The sequence below is a fragment of the Pristis pectinata genome, chromosome 8, assembly GCF_009764475.1.
Source record: "Pristis pectinata isolate sPriPec2 chromosome 8, sPriPec2.1.pri, whole genome shotgun sequence".
Lineage (NCBI taxonomy): Eukaryota > Metazoa > Chordata > Chondrichthyes > Rhinopristiformes > Pristidae > Pristis > Pristis pectinata.
The window spans coordinates 43,063,152-43,081,548 of NC_067412.1; the positions used below are offsets into that span (position 1 = coordinate 43,063,152).

The window sequence follows — 18,397 nt, forward strand, 5'->3', positions numbered from 1 at the left end:
AAAGTACGCAGAGTTAATGTGCGGATCAGCAGCAATGGCAGATGGGAAGCTAACAAAAAAATTCTAGACCAGAGAGTCCTAGAGCTCCCCAGGCCTCTTGTAATGTGAGCAATTGTCCATTTTGCAGAGAGTAATTATGGAGAAGTGTGATGTGGTGTTGCTAGTCTGGTCTGTGCATGCTGCTGTTTTTCAGGCTATGTTGCTGATTGAATTCTTGCTGTGATGTGCCTTTTTCCATTGCCATCTTACACAGATGTTGCGCGTGTGTGAAGTGTTGTGCTTGGCACCAGAAGAGCACTCTGCGAGTTCTGTCTATGGCAAGAGTTCTCCTTGCTCTAAAACCCACAGACTTCCAGGTCAATTTTCCTGTTTTGAGGAGAAGCAAGATGATTTATTCATGAAGTAGTTAGTTGTTTTTATTTAATTGTTTTGCTGTCACTAATATCGACTGGTTACACCGGATTACAGCAGAAAGCTGATGATTTTGACACTGTTTTTGTAGCCCTATTACCCTCACCTACCCCTCTCTGCTGACAAGAGTGAGGGAATTTTGTTAGCTGTTATCTTGGACATTGCAGGCAGTTCTTGCTCCCATTGTGAAAGTATATGCTCTCTTGCTGTGTCTCTGTGACTGAATTGTTGACTCTGAAGTTGAGAAGCTGGGATAAGATGGGCATTGTGCTGTTGGCTTCAGCTATACTTTTATGCTGTCTGTGACTTCCCTTGTCAGCCATGGTTGTCTCGTCCTCCCCTTAGTATGCGTCTTCTTCCTTGGGATGAAATTCTGCTGTCTTCCGAATTATTCCCAGAAACTCCTGCCACTGCTGCTCCACCGTCTTACCTGCTCGGGTCCCCTTCCAATCAACTCTGGCCAGCCCCTCCTCCATGCCTCTATAGTTACCTTTACTCAACTGTAATACCGTTACATCAGATTTCAGCTACTCTCAAACTGCAGGGTGAATTCTGTCATATTATGGTCACTGCTTCCTAAGAGTTCCTTCACCTTAAGCTCCCTGATCAAGTCTGCCTCATTACACACCACCAAATCCAGAATTGCCTGTTTCCTAGTGGGCTCTGCCACAAGCTGCTCTAAAAAAAAACTCGTGGACATTCCACAAATTCCTTTTCTTGGGGTCCACTACCCACTAGCAACCTGACTTTCCCGGTCTACCTGCATATTGAAATCCCCCCATGATCACTGTAACATTGCCTTTCTCGCAAGCCTTTTCTAGTCCCTGCTGTATTTTGTACCAAACATATTGACTACTACTCAGATCTGTACATAACTCCCATCAGAGTCTTTTTACCTTTGTGGTTCCTCAACTCTGTCCACAAAGATTTTACATCTTCTGATCCTATATTGCTTCTTGCTATTGATTTAATTTCATCTTTTACCATTAGGGCCCCCTTCCCCTCTGCTTCATGTGAGAGATGTTGGGCTATTTGCTGCATTAACTTAGGGAGAGGTAGTGCTGAACAGAATGTTGTTTGAAAGTTAAGCCTACAGATGAGATGTCTCAATTCTAAGCATAAAGCAATAACCTGGTTCCAGGTTTTTACTTCCCAGTTGAAGTGGGACCAGGCTGGTACATATTAGCTCAATGCTGGAGTAAGGTGTATCCGCTGGACTCTACCTTTAAAGTCAGCTTTATGAGAGTTTCCTTGTCCAGTGTTAGTCAGTAACCATCTCCCCTCTGCCACTTCTATATCAAGTCTTGTCCATTCTGTATGTTAGTCTCACTGGCTGTGAGACAAACGGCAGTGTTAGAACTGAAAAGGCAGAGAATGTGGGAAGGGGACAGGAAAGCTGCTGGTGAGAAATTGAAGAACTTAAAAAGATGGTTAATCTTCACTTGCCAGATGAACTTGTATTTCCTTCGAAAGTGAATCAATTGATTGCTCAAAATTCTTGTCTTAAATCCAATAATAGTCCAAAGGAAATCTTCTTAATCTGTAACTATTTTGGTGAAGGCTTCAAAAGTCTGACGTTGTGAAACCTCAGTAATCCCTGTGGATTTCTACTTTAGTTCAGCCTTGTACAAGGCTGCATTGATTGAAATTAAGAGTTCTCTATTTAAATACCAATAGACAATATTTTAATGAAAATATTGTGACCCTTCTCAAAATTCCATGCATTGCATGTTTGCTGTTCCTGGAATTGTCAGATTAAGTGATGTCAGCAGGCATTCCGTTTGTGCTTTACACTGCAATTAGCCTGAGAAAACTGCAATAGTGCAAGGGCTCCCATGGTTCAAACAGAGACCCAAGGGAACTGGCATGTTTACAGGCAAAGGGTGAGTGATTTTTTTGTTTTGATGTTAGCAGCATTGGCCCTGAATTGGGGGTGGGAGCTTTTCTTCAGATATTGCGATTGTAAACTTTGGAGACGTACTTTTTACAGCTAAGGGCAAAAAATGGAAGATGAAGCATGTATTTTAAGGGAAAATTTGATCCCAAGTTACCAGTGTGCTACAACAGCAGTTGTTAGAATTTATAGTGTGCACAGTGTCTGCATAGGATTATAATCAATGGAATAAATGTCAAAATAATGGAATAGAATACGTAATTCACTGAACGCAGTCAATTGGAATTCATACTCCACACCCCTCTCAACTCTCCTTTCCATTCTTAACAAGGAATTCACATAATATTACAGATTGGAATTACTTTTCTTATACCACAGAGTATAAGACTCGTGACGTCAGCAGGTAAAGCACGGGCAGTTTAAAAAGCAAACCACCATATCCAGCAGGCAGCGTCGGAGTGGGTAGCAGAGTGAGAGTGAGCAGAGTGATTTGGGCTTTGGCTCAAGGGGCTTCGGCTTAAAGGGGTGAGGCAGGTGAGTAGCTGGTAGCGTAGCGGTTAGCGTGACGCTATTACAGCGCCAGCGATCGGGGTTCGATTCCTGTTGCTGTCTGTAAGGAGTTTGTACGTTCTCCCGTATCTGTGTGGGTTTCCTCCGGGTGCTCCGGTTTCCTCCCACATTCCAAAAGATGTACGGGTAGGTTAATATGGGTTTAAAATGGGCGGCACAGACTCATTGGGCTGGAAGGGCCTGTTACCATGCTGTAAATAAAATTTTAAAAAAAATAAAGGTAAGTTTTCCCTGTTATCTGTTATAAATTTTTAAGTAGGAAAAAACTAGGTAGGGGGGGATAAAAAAAGAATCATCTCAGATGGAGGACATGGTGGTGTGCTGCAGCTGCTTGATGTGGGAGATTGTGGACCTTGCTGCGGTCCATGTTGGCCACATCTGCAGTAAGTGCTTGAGGCTGGAGGAACTTTGGCTCAAAATTGAGGGAGGGAGTTATGTAGATACTGTACATCAGGAGACAGTCACCACCTCTCTCTTCCCTTCCCTCCCCCCCCCCCCCCCCCCCCCCCCCTTAGAGCAGGTACTTCTGGAGTCCAGGAAGTAGATAGAAGGGTGACTGTCAGGGCAGAGAAAAGGAAAAAGAAAACGAACAGGCAGATAGTACGGAGGACCCCGGAGGCTGTTCCCCTCAATAACAGGTTTTCTGCTTTGGAAGCTGTTGAGGGGGATGACCTGCAGGGGCCTAGCAGCAGTAGCCAGGTCTCTGGCACTGGGACTGGTCCTGCTGCTCAGAAGGGAAGGGAGGAGAAGAGGAAGGCGATAGTGATAGGGGACTCAATGGTCAGGGAAACAGGAGGTTCTGTGGCAGTGAGCATGAATCCTGGATGGTATGTTGCCTCCCACGTGCCAGGGTCTGGGATGTCTCTGATCGGGTCCACAGCATTCTTGAGCAGGAGGGAGAACAGCCAGAAGTTGTGGTTCATGTTGGTACCAACAACATAGGTAGGAAGAAGGATGAAGTCCTGAAAAGTGAGTTTGGCGAGCTAGGCAGAAGGCTGAAGAACAGGACCTCAAGGGTAGCAATCTCGGGATTGCTGCCAGTGCCACGTGATTGTGAAGGTCTGAATAGGCGGAGATGGCAAATAAATGAGTGGCTGAGAAGTTGGTGCAGGCGGGAAGGTTTTAGATTTTTGGATCACTGGGATCTCTTCAGGGGAAGGTGGGACCTGTACAGAGAGGACGGGTTACACCCGAACCTGAGGGGGGGTGGGGGGGCAATATCCTTGCAGGCAGATTTGCTAGGGTGGTTTGGGAGGGTTTAAACTAGTTTGCGAGGGGGATGGGAACCGGAGGAGTAGGTCAGAGGAAGAAGGGGATGGGGAAAAGTCAGATCAAACGGGTAGAGAGGCTTTGAGGAAGGAGAAGCAGAGTACAGGCTATAAAAGTGGTAAGGCAGATGGGCTAAAGTGCATTTACTTAAATGCAAGAAGCATCAGGAATAAGGGAGATGAACTGAGGGCTTGGATAAGTACATGGGACTACGATATTGTGGCTATCACAGAGACATGGCTGACATCAGGGCAGGAAGGGATATTGAATATTCCTGGTTTTCAGTGTTTTAAAAAGGATAAGGAGGAGGGCAGAAGACGAGGAGGGGTGGCGATACTGGTCAGGGACAATATTACAGCTGCAGAAAGGGTGGATAATGTAGAGGGATCCTCTCTCGAGTCAATATGGGTGAAAGTTAGGAAAAAGAAAGGAGCAGTTACTCTACTGGGAGTATTCTGTAGGCCGCCCGGTAGCAGTAGGGATACTGAGGAGCAGATTGGGAGGCAGATTTTGGAAAGATGCAAAAATAACAGGGTTATTATAGTGGGAGACTTCAACTTCCCAAATATTGATTGGCACCTGCTTAGTGCCCAAGGTTTAGACAGGGTGAAGTTTAAGTGTGTACAGGATGGATTCCTGTCACAGTATATTGACAGGCTGACTAGAGGGGATGCCATATTAGATCTAGTTTTAGGTAATGAACTGGGTCAGGTGACAGATCTCTCGGTGGGTGAGCATTTGGGGGACAGTGACCACTGCTCCCTAACCTTTAGAATTGTCATGGACAGGGATAGGAGCAAAGAGGACAGGAAGATATTTAATTGGGGAAAGGTGAATTATGAGGCTATAAGGCAAGGAGAGTGTGAATTGGGATGACATTTTTGAAGGGAAATGTACTATGGAGGTGTGGTCGTTGTTCAGGGATCTCTTGCAGGATGTTAGAAATAAATTTGTCCCGGTGAGGCAGAGAAGGAATGGCAGGGTGAAGGAACCATGGGTGACAAGAGAGGTGGAACAACTAGTTAGGAAGAAGAAGGCAGCATACATAAGGTGTAAGCAGCAAGGATCAGACAGGGCTCATGAGGAATATAGAGTAGCAAGGAGGGAACTTAAGAAGGGGCTGAGGAGAGCAAGAAGGGGACATGAAAAGGCTTTGGCGAGTAGGGTTAAGGAGAATCCCAAGGCTTTTTACTCGTATGTGAAGAGCAGAAGGATGGCTACAGTTAAAGTAGGTCCGATTAGAGGCAAAGGTGGGAAGATGTGCCTGGAAGCTGTGGAAGTGGGTGAGGTTCTCAATGAATACTTCTCTTCAGTATTCACCAAGGAGAGGGGTCTTGATGACGCTGAGGACAGTGTTGGTAAGGGTAATGTTCTAGAGTATGTAGATATCAAGAGAGAGGATGTGTTGGAGCTGTTAGAAAATATTAGGACAGTCCCCAGGGCCTGATGGAATATTCCCCAGGCTGCTTCGGGAGGCTAGGGAGGAGATTGCTGAACCATTGGCTAGGATCTTTGAGTCCTCGTTGTCCACGGGGATGGTACTGGAGGATTGGAGGGTGGCAAATGTTGTCCCCTTATTCAAAAAAGGTAGTAGGGATAGTCCAGGGAATTACAGACCAGTCTGTGGTGGGTAAGCTGCTAGAAAGGATTCTAAGAGATAGGATCTATGATCATTTAGAGAATCATGGACTGATTAGGGACAGCCAGCATGGATTTGTGAAGGGAAGGATCTTGCTTCACTTGCCTGATAGGGTTCTTTGAGGAGGTGACCAGGAAGACTGATGAGGGTAGTGTAGTGGACGTGGTCTACATGGATTTTAGTAAGGCGTTTGACAAGGTTCCGCATGGTAGACTTCTTCAGAAGGTCAGAGGCCAAGGGATCCAGGGAGGCTTGGCTGTGTGAATTCAGAATTGGCTTGCCTGTCGAAAGCAGAGGGTTGTAGTGGAGGGAATGCATTCGGGTTGGAGGGCTGTGACTGGTGGTGTCCCGCAGGGATCGGTTCTGAGACCTCTGCTTTTTGTGATATTTATTAATGACTTAGATGAGGGGGTGGAAGGGTGGCTTAGCAAGTTTGCAGATGACACAAAGATCAGTGATGTTGTGGATAGTGTGGAGGGCTGTCGAAGCTTACAGAAGGATATTGATAGGATGCAGAGCTGGGCTGACAAGTGGCAGATGGAGTTCAATCCGGAGAGGTGTGAAGTGGTACACTTTGGAAGGACAAACTCCAAGGCGGAGTACAAGGTTAATGGCAGGATTCTGGGCAGTGTAGAGGAGCAGAGGGATCTGAGGGTTCATATCCACAGATCACTGAAAGTTGCCACACAGGTGGTTAAGAAAGCTTATGGGGTGTTAGCTTTCATAAGTTGTGGGATCGAGTTTAAGAGCTGCAAAGTAATGATGTAGCTTTTAAAAAAAACTCTGGTTAGACTACACTTGGAGTACTGTGTCCAGTTCTGGTTGCCTCATTATGGGAAGGATGTGGAAGCATTGGAAAGGGTGCAGAGGAGATTTACCGGGATGCTGCCTGGATTAGAGAGTATGGATTATGAGGAGAGACTAAAGGAGCTAGGGCTTTACTCATTGGAGAGAAGGAGGATGAGGGGAGATATGATAGAGGTATACAAAATATTAAGAGGAATAGATAGAGTGGACAGCCAGCACCTCTTTCCCAGGGCACCAATGCTCAATACAAGAGGGCATGGCTTTAAGGTAATGGGTGGGAAGTTCAAGGGAGACGTCAGAGGGAGGTTTTTCACCCAGAGAGTGGTTGGTGCATGGAATGCGCTGCCGGGGTGGTGGTGGAGGCTGATACGTTGGTCAAGTTCAAGAGATTGTTAGATCAGCATATGGAGGAATTTAAGATGAGGGATATGTGGGAGGAAAGGGTTAGATAGTCTTAGGAGTGGTTTGAAGGTTGGCACAACATGGTGGGCCGAAGGGCCTGTATTGTGCTGTGTTGTTCTATGGTTCTATATGTAAATGTTTGAAAATATGTAGTTTGGCTAGGTTTTCCTCAAGAAACGTGATATTCTGTTGTGATACGTTAGTGTTAGGCAAAGGAGGTTAAGGCATACATTCTGGTTATGTTGTGCTTATGTTTGTTTAATTGCTAGTAGAATATTTAATAACACTCAGCTACAGTCTTTTTTTGGAAATAGCAGTATTAGTTGAAAGCCATGGTGGATTGAGACACTCATTTTATGATGGAACCAAGTGTGAGTGAATTTAACTTGCATTGTGCCTGTTTTTAATAAAAGAGATTCATTTGATGGATTCTGTCTTCTCAAGTAATTTCACTATTTTCATGAAAACTTTCCATGAATCACCTAAGTGAGTTCAGACCAAATCCATAGCGTAATACAAACTGTGAAGAGGGAAATGCCCAGGACAAGAAAACATCTGACATCGAACTTCTCCAGAATCATTGGCCAAGTTCTGTAATTGTGGTGGCCACAGAACTATTGGCATGAAAGTGACAAATTCAGGATTACTTGCATTCATGGTTTAACTTGACAATCCTGATGTTGTGCCAGTGATCTGGTCTTCCTCACAGGCTGCACTGTTTTGCAGCTTTCTCTACAGGAATCAAATAAAATTGGTTAAATTGGCAAGATCTTGTAAACCAATCCTTCTGTATAATTCCTTGTGGTTTGGTAGACTAGTAATTGAGATACTGATCTAGCAGTCAGAGTTCTGACCATTGATTCAGGGACATGAGCGTAAAACCACCATTGCAGCTGGAGAATTTAAATTCAAGTAATTAAATAAATTTGGAACAAACTTGGTTGGTGCTGGGCCCATTGTTGTTTGTAATCTATATCAACAATTTGGATAAGAATGTACAAGCCATGGTTAGTAAGTTTGCAGATGACACTAAAATAGGTGGTGTAGTGGACAAAGAAAAAGGTTATCAAAAATATCAGGGGGATCTTGATCAGCTGAATAAGTGGGTTGAGGAATGGCAAAAGGAGTTTAATTTGGATAAATGTGAGGTGTTGTATTTTGGAAAGTCAAATCCAGCTAGGATTTTCACAGTGAATGGCAAGGCCCTGGGGAGCATTGTAGAACAGAGGGACCTTGGAGTACAAGTACATAGTTCCCTGAAAATGGAGTAACAAGGTGTTGAAGAAGGCTTTTGGCACGCTGGCCTTCATAAGTCAGGGCATTGAGTACAAAACAACATGCACAAAATGCTGGAGGAACTTAGCATGTCAGGCTGAGTTCCTCCAGTATTTTGTGCGTGTTGCTCCAGATTCCAGTGTCTGCATTTATCTCCATTGAGTAAAGAAGTTGGGAAGTCATGGTGTGGTTGTACAGGAAGTTGGTGAAGGCCACACTTGTAGAGTATTGTGTTCAGTTTTGGCTGCCCTGCTATGAGAAAGATGTTATTAAACTGGAAAGAGTACAGTAAAGATTTACTAACATGCTGCCAGGACTTAAGGGACTGAGTTCAGAGAGAGGTTGGACAGGCTGGGACTTTATTCCTTGGAGCATAGGAGACTGAGAGATGATTTTATAGAGGTGTATAAAATCATGAGGGGCATAGATAGGGTGAATAGATAGGTCTTTTTCCCAGAGTTGGGGTATCAAGAACTAGAGGGCATAGGTTTAAGGCAAGAGGGGAAAGATTTACTTTTTTTTTACACACAGGATGGTATCCATGTGGAATGAGCTGCCAGAAGAAGTGATTGAGGCAGGTACAATAACAACTTTTAAAAGACAGTTGAACAAGTACATGGATTGAAAAGGTTTTGAGGGTTATAGGCCAAACACTGGCAAATGGGACTAGCTTGGATGGAGCATCTTGGTTGGCATGGATCAGTTGGGCCGAAGGGCCTGTTTCCATGCTGTATGACTCTGTAACCTAGAGTCAGTAATGTTGACCATGGAGCCACCAGATTCTGGTAAAATCCTGTCTGGTTTACTCATCTGCTTCAGGGAAGGAAATCTGCTGTCTCACTGAGTCAGGCCTCACATGTGGAGGACCAATTGAGATGGACAATAAAAGCTGGCATTTCCAGCAATGTCCACATCTCAGAAAACAAATAAATAAAACATGCTTTGTTCCATGACTGAGTTCTTACCCATTAAGCCATTATCACTGCTTGGTAAACACATCAGTATCCAGAAGAAAACAATTTACGTATGTGGAATTTGTTCGTGTAAATATTACAAAATAAAATGCATTTTAATTTTTTTCAGAAATACTGCATTTCACCATCTACTTTAATCGTGTGTCCATGTGCCAATCTTAATACTATAATATTTAACGTTAATTAAAATATTGTGCATGATCATTCTAGTTTGTTTGTGTGAATTCCTTAATGCCACTGGCTGCTCAGTCAGCTTGATGATATCACAGCTGCTGGATGTCAGTGATCCCCTTCAACTGATGCCCGAAAACAACTAATTTGGAAAAGAGAGTCCACTCCATAGAGATATCAAGATATCTGTAGCCAGCATTGTTTGGTTGACAATAATCACTGTTGCTTCACCATTGACTGCAAAAATCCAGGCCATTCTGTGCTTGCAGATTTTTTGCACCCCACCCCCCCTCCCCCCCCCCTCTTCCCCCCCCCCCCCCCCCCCCTAAAGTGCTGACTCACCCAGGCTGCTGCTGTATGTGCCGGATGTGTGTTCCAGTGTGCAAGTGGCAATTCCTCGTGTAGACAATAGATGATGAAATATAAGATTAGAGCCTGATCTTGCTGTCACACAGCATAGCCACATGGTTTACAAGAAAATTGTACAGTACCAATGGAGGCCATTCAGTCCAGCATACCTGTGCTGACTCTTTGAAAGAGCTATTCAAATCGTCCCAACATTGTACTCAACTCCCCTGCTCTTTCGTATTCCAGAAAGTTTTCGTTAATGTTGTTGTTGAAACTGTTCACACTATCTTTTCAGGAAGTACATTTACTTCACAAAGTAAATATTTTTTCCTGGAATCATTTTTCCTGGATTTCCTTAAATCTGTGTCTTCTGTTTGCCAACTAATGTGATGCTGCAAATGTTTTTTCCTTATTTACTTTCTTTAAAAATGCTTCAAGATTTTGAACATCTCCCAGATCTCCTTGTAACTTTTGTGTCCTAAAGAAAACAGCCCTAGTTTCTCTAGTCTCTCCACCCTGATGCTGATCCAGCCACTTATCTTGGCATCTCTCTCAAACCTTCATGTTCTTCCTATAGGGCCTTGAATTAACTGCAATATTAAAAATGGGGGCAAGTGGTTTTATGAAGGATTTTTACACAATTTCCTCCTTTTTGTGCACTCTATGATAGTTATCACTGTTATTCAAATGATGGAGAGCATATCCAAGAATACTGCAAACCATTGTAAAGTATCTAAACATGCACAGTGCTTGGTTTATTTTTGTGCAATACTACTTGAGATTTCTCAACTGAGACTGGTACAGCAGCTACGCAAGGAGTCAGCCTGCCCCAGGGCTCTGGCTGGGAGCTCATCGTCCTGCTCCAGTGTTCTCTGGGAGAATGACTGGGCACAATAGTGTGTACTTTATTGGGTGGTGGTTCAGGCATGTGGTTTGATTTGTAAGCTGGAGGAAGGACTGCTGACAGTGCCTTAAGGCAGGGATCCAACATTTTGATTTGTTTTCCTCCATTGACTATTCATGTCGCCCCTTGAAAAATTGCTCAGTGAGTCTCAAACCTTCTGATTTTGGAGTTTATTGATGTACTTTTGGCTGTTTTAAAGAACTGGCTTCTTTGCTTTAAACTGTTCATTTATCCAAATAATTGAGATTACATAGGAGCTTAGAAAGAGGTGTGAAGGTCTTTTTGATTGCTTGGTGTACTAAGTGAAAGGTTTGCCCATTGCCCTGCTCTGTAGCACAAACTTACCCTTTTGTTTATATGATTCCTTGCCCTCATGCTTTGAGCTGCAAGACCTTGTAATCGTAAATTATTTTTCACCACTGCTTTCAACATGCTAGCACCTTTGGTTAGTTGAGGAAAAGAGCACTTGAAGATCATTTCTGCAACAGATTTCATGGTCTATCAAGCAGCAGTGATACCTGCCAGCTTGTATGCTTCTGAGACTTGGACTACCGATGCAGACATCTGAAGTAACTGGCATAGTGGCACCAACATTGCTGTGGAAAGTCCTCCAAATTATCTGGAATGATAAGCAAGTCTATGTCAGTGTCCTCTCCCTGGCCAACTTCCTCAGTATTAAGGCCCTAGTGAAACTCATTCGGCTACCTTGGGCAGAAAACTTTGTGCCTTGCACCAGCCTCCCAAAGCAGACATTTTATTCCAAGGCAGACAGAAAGAGATTAAAGAATGTACTCAAACCTTCTTAAAACAACATAACAGCCTGACTGAATCCTTGGGGTCTCTGAACCATGGCCTCTCAAGGTGGAAAAGGAGCATTGGGCTGGTATTGAGAACCTCGAGTCCATGCATTGGGACCACGCAGGAGCCCTGCAAAAACTGTAGAAGGAATGGACCAGCTTGCTTGTCTGCTCCATCAGCCTCGTCTGTGGCAGGGTCTAGATGCCCACGCTGGCATCGTTAGCCGCAGAAATGGAGTAGAACTGAGTTATCCTAGATGCCAAGAGATTGCCTAAGAAGAAGACTGCTTTGTTGTACACGTGTGTGTGTGTCTGTGTGAAGAGTTAAATTTTTGTAAGACATCGAGTAAAGCGCTAATGATTTCTCAGCCTTCTGGTCTAAATTCTTGCCATTGGTTGACTCTGTTGCTTTTGTTAAGCAATGGTAAAATTATATTTTTTGAGGGAAGATACGAGGTGATGTACCCCTATAGAAGTGTGTGAAAGTCAGAGTTAAATGTGTTGCAGTAACATTCTTTCCTTATCTAAAAGGCTGCATATCCTGGCCTAATCATTTGTTTATATTGGGAGCTCTCTTGTCCTTCTCGTCAGCAATTCTGGAAAGCCTCCAGGAAACAGGATTTGAGTTCTTTATTCCTACAGCCGCTAATCCAAGGTTCTATGAAGGACGGTTATTTCTCTTTAATGGCATTCAGTAGCCTGTGAAGTATAGTTAGGAGAAATTCCCTGTGGCATGTACAGTTTGGGGTGAGCCTCATTGATTTCATGTATTGGGCACAAGCCTATTTTCCATAACTCTTAGAGGTCATCAGATTATCAAACGTTCCAGTGTGAGCTCACCCACAGCATAGGTTTGTATGATTAGCAGGAACTGGCCTGAAAGTTTCCAGCAGAATTCATTTTGTTCAGTGCTGGGGGAGTGCATTTAATGTTGCTTTCACCAATGAAAAGCCTGTTGAATTTGGCAAGAATGCATTATTAACGTTTCAGGCTTGTAAACATAAGCCCTGCTCTAGAATTATATACTTTTGAAATGACAGCCAATGTCTTATCCTGGTGCTGGCAGCTGAACTACTTCATTCTGTGATAATCTTTAATTGCACTGCCTTAACATTAGCAAGAGGCTTAGAAGACAGTTGTATTCAACAGCTTGACTAGCTTGGAATAGAATCATGTGGCTGCTTTAATGTTAGATATACATCATATTGGGGTTTGTTCTGTTCCTGAACAGTTTCCAGCCGTGAATATGTAATGTAAGTACACTGTTGTACTTTGGGAAGAGGGAAATTGGCAGCTGGTACAGCACCTGAAAAGCAAAAAAATACGTGTTGATGTTTTATTTGGGACCTTTCATCCTTTTTTTAAGCATTGTGGGCATTAATCACTGTTGAGGCAGCTTTTGAGGGGTAAGTGATCAGGTTACTCTGTTGCAAGTCCACGTTTTAGTTTTTTTTTTGAGTTCAGCATTTATTAATTGTGAAATACAAGTGCTAAAAGTTAACCAGCCTACATCATTTTTAATGTAAAATTGTAAAATCAAAATTTTACAGGTGTACAAGTTTGTCATCAGCATTTTTGATGCATCAACTTTCATCAGTCTGTTATATTACACTCTCAGAAGAAGCATTGGGTTAGCCTTTGGCTTTGGTTACAAAAATGGTATACCGCTTTTGTAAAGTCATATTGTTATAAATTAAGGGATGTTCCTGTAGCTTTAACTTCAGTGGGCTGTCATGTCTATTTGAAGCTGCTGGTAAGGTTGACAAGTTTGATTTGCTTTTTCTGGTTTTGGTCCCAATTACTTGAAGTGCAAGTCACTGGTATGAGGCCAATCAATACAATAGATTGGAAGATGATCAAGTGAATTGCTGCTTTACTTGCAAGGGCAGTTTGGGTCCTTGAGTGGAGGGAGGTAAAGGGGCAGTTTGGGTCCTTGAGTGGAGGGAGGTAAAGGGGCAGTTTGGGTCCTTGAGTGGAGGGAGGTAAAGGGGCAGTTTGGGTCCTTGAGTGGAGGGAGGTAAAGGGGCAGTTGTTGCATCTTCTCCAATGGGGAAGTGACATAAGCAGGGGAGAGGCTGCTGCAGATGGAAGAGTCAACAGCGGAGTAGCAAGTAGAAATATTCCTTCAGAATGCTGGGAATGGAGGGGAAGGCATGTCTGGAGGTGGAATCTCATTGAGGTGGTGGAACTTACTGAGGTCGGTGGAAAGTGAGTACAAGGAAAATCCCATCCTTCTGTGACTGAGAAGAGAGGAATTGAGAGCACGTGTGAAATAGAACAGACACAGCTAAGACCCTTGTCAACTATTGTGGAGGGAAACAAAAGATTAAGAGAAAAGGTAGGCAGCTCAGAAGCACTGGTGTGGAAATTCTTTTCATCAGAATGGATACAAGGGAGTTGGAGGAACTGAGAGAATGGAATGGAGTCCCGTGGGAAGCAGGTGGGAGGAGGTGTAGTCTATATAGTTGTGGGAGTCTGCGAGATTGTTATGAATATTTGTCACTAACCTATTGCTTGAGAGAGAGGTAGAGCAAAGTCAGCTGTGGACCATGCAAGAGTGAGAGTGGCAGCAAAAGTGGGGAAATATTTGAGTTCTCTAAAAGTGCAGGAAGCAGCACCATTATAGTCACCAATATAGTAGGAAAAGAGGTGAGGAGGGGGCCTGTGTAGAAATGTAACAAGGACATACAGTGGCATGCAAAAGTTTGGACACCCCTGGTCAAAATTTCTGTTACTATGAATAGTTAAGTGAGTAGAAGATGAACTGATCTCCAAAAGTCATAAAGTTAAAGATGAAACATTCTTTTCAACATTTTAAGCAAGATTAGTGTATTATTTTTGTTTTGTACAATTTTAGAGTGAAAAAAGGAAAGGAGCACCATGCAAAAGTTTGGGCACCCCAAGAGATTTGAACTCTCAGATAACTTTTAGCAAGGTCTCAGACCTTCATTAGCTTGTTAGGGCTATGGCTTGTTCACAGTCATCGTTAGGAAAGGCCAGGCGATGCAAATTTCAAAGCTTTATAAATACCCTGACTCCTCAAACCTTGTCCCAACAATCAGCAGCCATGGGCTCCTCTAAGCAGCTGCCTAGCACTCTGAAAATTAAAATAAATGATGCCCACAAAGCAGGAGAAGGCTATAAGAAGATAGCAAAGTGTTTTCAGGTAGCCGTTTCCTCAGTTGGTAATGTAATTAAGAAATGGCAGTTAACAGGAATGGTGGAGGTCAAGTTGAGGTCTGGAAGACCAAGAAAACTTTCCAGGAGGACTGCTCGTAGGATTGCTAGAAAGGCAAATCAAAACCCCTGTTTGACTGCAAAAGACCTTCAGGAAGATTTAGCAGACTCTGGAGTGGTGGTGCACTGTTCTACTGTGCAGTGACACCTGCACAAATATGACCTTCATGGAAGAGTCATCAGAAGAAAACCTTTCCTGTGTCCTCACCACAAAAATTCAGTGTCAGAAGTTTGCAAAGGAACATCTAAACAAGCTTGATGCATTTTAGAAACAAGTCCTGTGGACTGATGAAGTTAAAATAGATCTTTTTGGCCACAATGAGCAGAGGTACGTTTGGAGAAAAAAGGGTGCAGAATTTCATGAAAAGAACACCTCTCCAACTGTTAAGCACGGGGGTGGATCAATCATGCTTTGGGCTTGTGTTGCAGCCAGTGGCATGGGGAACATTTCACTGGTAGAGGGAAGAATGAATTCAATTAAATACCAGCAAATTCTGGAAGCAAACATCACACTGTCTGTAAAAAAAAGAGCTGAAGATGAAAAGAGGATAGCTTCTACAACAGGATAATGATCCTAAACACACGTCAAAATCCACAATGGACTAACTCAAGAGGCACAAGCCGAAGGTTTTGCCATGGTCCTCACAGTCCCCCGACCTAAACATCATTGAAAATCTGTGGATAGACCTCAAAAGAGCAGTGCATGCAAGATGGCCCAAGAATCTCACAGAACTAGAAGCCTTTTGCAAGGAAGAATGGGTGAAAATCCCCCAAACAAGAATTGAAAGACTCTTAGCTGGCTACAGAAAGCATTTACAAGCTGTGATACTTGCCAAAGGGGGCCCAAACTTTTGGAGCCCATGCAGGGTGCCCAAACTTTTGCTTCAGGCTCTTTTCCTTTTTTGTTATTTGGAAACTGTAGAAGATGAAAATAAAAAAGTAATCTTGCTTAAAATATTAAAGAAATGTGTCATCTTTAACTTTATGCCTTTTGGAAATCAGGTCATCTTTTACTCACTTAGCTATTCACAGTAACAGAAATTTTGACCAGGGGTGTCCAAACTTTTGCATGCCACTGTAGCTTGTACTTAAGTGAGTTCCCATAGCCACACCTTTTGATTTGAATAACCCACAGTTACACAGTTGATTTGAAGAAACCTGGGATGAATGTGATACATATTTATTTCTCAAAATTAACTGAACATAGATTGACTTGGATTTGTGTGGCTCAGACACACTGGGCATGCTCCAAGCCATTGGAATTGTTATCCTAATGCACTCCTTGCTCTGTGGCACTAAACAAAAATGTTTGCAGGTAGTAACTTTGCTCACCTCTCCCTCATGCCATGGGATTCCTCCTGATCTGACATTGTTAGCATAAAACAATTTCCCAACAACTGTTTATGCTCCCATATCACACAGCGAATGAGATCTTCCTTTAGGTAAAGTGTAGGTTTCCTAATCAGAAAATATATAATTCACATGTTGACAGTGGTTTGAGATCTTCCGTTGGCTGGGGTGATATTATGGAAGGGTTTGCATCTGTTATCAGCTAGTCGCAACAGGGTTAGAGGCAAAAGACAAGGAATAGTAATTGTATTTCTGTAATCATTATTTGTGTAGTATGAAAATATATGACAATTAAAGACTCTTATTGGCATGCTTTGAAGTTAATTCTCAGTTGCCATTCTCTCAAATGTCTAATTTCATGCACCACCTGCTTCACTGTCTGTAGCACGTGTTCACCATCTTCTGCAGGAAATACTTAAATCTAAAACATCTTTGCACTATCTCTCTGAGGTACCTTACAAGCTGGCTGTAGAGATTGTGGCAGTCTGAAACATTAGGATTCAATTTACCTTTTCCTGAAGAATCATTAATAATATATCTCCATAGACCTCTGTTCCCCAGAGGAAAAACAACCAGGCTTTACAAACTCTCATCATGGCTGGATGGCAATTATGACCTGTTGATGAATTGCTTCTTACCAAGGTTTATCACTTAGCATAAAGTGGAAATATATTCATATTAAAGTAGGTTTGTTCAAGCTTCGAGCTGCAGGTGAAAGCCAATGATCTAATTTAAAGTGCAGCTCCATGCTTTGGTAAAGCCACCTCCAAGAACTTCTGTTTACTGCTAACAGTTTCTTCCCCAAGTTAGTCCAAGATGAGAATTTGACCTCCATATCTAAAAGGGTTTTTCAACACTTCCTCGTATCTGGAAAGAATAGAAAAGGCTGCTTGTGTTACTAGTGATGCACACCACACTCTCCATATCACAACTTTTATAATCTCTTCTCTAATTCATCACTATGTTCACTGAAAGTCAACTTGTGCTGCTCCTCAGTTTTGTGTTGTTCTCCTTGGGGCATCCTCAAGGTTGAAACCCAAGAGCCATTCACCACATCAAAGCCATGACCTACCCCATCTTCAACCATTACTGGAGCATTTCAGTGTCAGGTGTCAGCACATCTGTTAATCATTCCTGCATACCTTCACTAATTAAGGTACTTACTTGCTTGCCAGTTTGAATCTATTGGGTAATGTTCTCATTATCAAGAAGTCAGTATAAACTCCACTCCAGAACCAAAATGAAAATAGGGGAAATACTTAGGCAGGCAGCATCTATGAAGAGAGCAACAGCATTGACATTTCAGCTGGATGATTTTTTTCATCAGAGCTTTCATTGCTTCTGATGAATGACCATCAAGCTGAAATTTCAGCTATTTCTCTATCTGCAGATATGGTGTGATCTGAATATTTCCAGCATTTCTGTTTCACATTCCAATACCTGTAGTATTGACTTTGCATTCCCGAGTAACCTTCCAGATTGCTGCTTCTTTGTAGCATCAGAGAAGCAAAGCTTTGTTGATGCCATCTTCCAGGTGAGGTTTTCAGCCAAGGTGCCCCTGTGCATACCCAGGTCAGTACAAAATATACCAACCACATTAGAAAGAAAAAAATTTTCCATTATTAAACACCACCAATAAAGCTGATTAACTGGGAAATGAATTCAATTCAATAGCTCTTTGAGACCATGTTATTTGAAAAGAGTATCTCAGGTTTAGCTACTTAACAAGTGTGAATACAATTTAAAAAAAAAAGCCTGATTTAAAGTATTTTGGAACATTGAGATTACAAGCACTATATGAATGCAGGTTTGTTCCTACTGCTTTATTTTCTGACTATTCTAGTTAATGATGCAAGGGGTCATTTGTCCGTTGCCCTCTGTCCATTGCCGACCAGTCATCTTGGTTGATTCTGTGAGTTGCCTTTGCTCATAAGCTTTCAGCTCGCAGCTATGAACCACTTGTATAAATGGGGCTGGATCATTCACCTTCTGGCTAGTGTGGGGAACAGCAGTCATTTGACTGATGGATGGTAATATCAGGAAACCAACTGCTAACCCAGGCACCTCACAGTAGCAGTTATAACCACCTAACCCCATTGTTTAACAATGTGCATTTAATGTAGAGAAAATATTTGTAGGCAGAGAGTTAAAATTCTGCTGCTTGCCTTGTTTGTACTTGGATGTACTGTGAAGATCAGTGGGATATTAACAGTGGCCAGAACTGATTTTGAAGTGTTTGTATTTACTAGAATTGCCCTTTGTGTCTCTGTCTGTAATAGTTTCTTAAGGAAGTAAAAGGAGGCTTGAGGCAAGATAGAATTGCAAGCAGATGCTTAACTAAAACAGTTT

The 18,397-nt window shown here is 42.7% G+C and overlaps 1 protein-coding gene across 3 annotated transcripts in view; it reads left to right on the forward strand.

Annotated features, from left to right (window-relative positions):
• The window catches only part of LOC127573910 (myosin phosphatase Rho-interacting protein-like), a 178,489-nt gene that overhangs the window by 26,142 nt on the left and 133,950 nt on the right, over positions 1-18,397 (forward strand). The window lies entirely within an intron of this gene.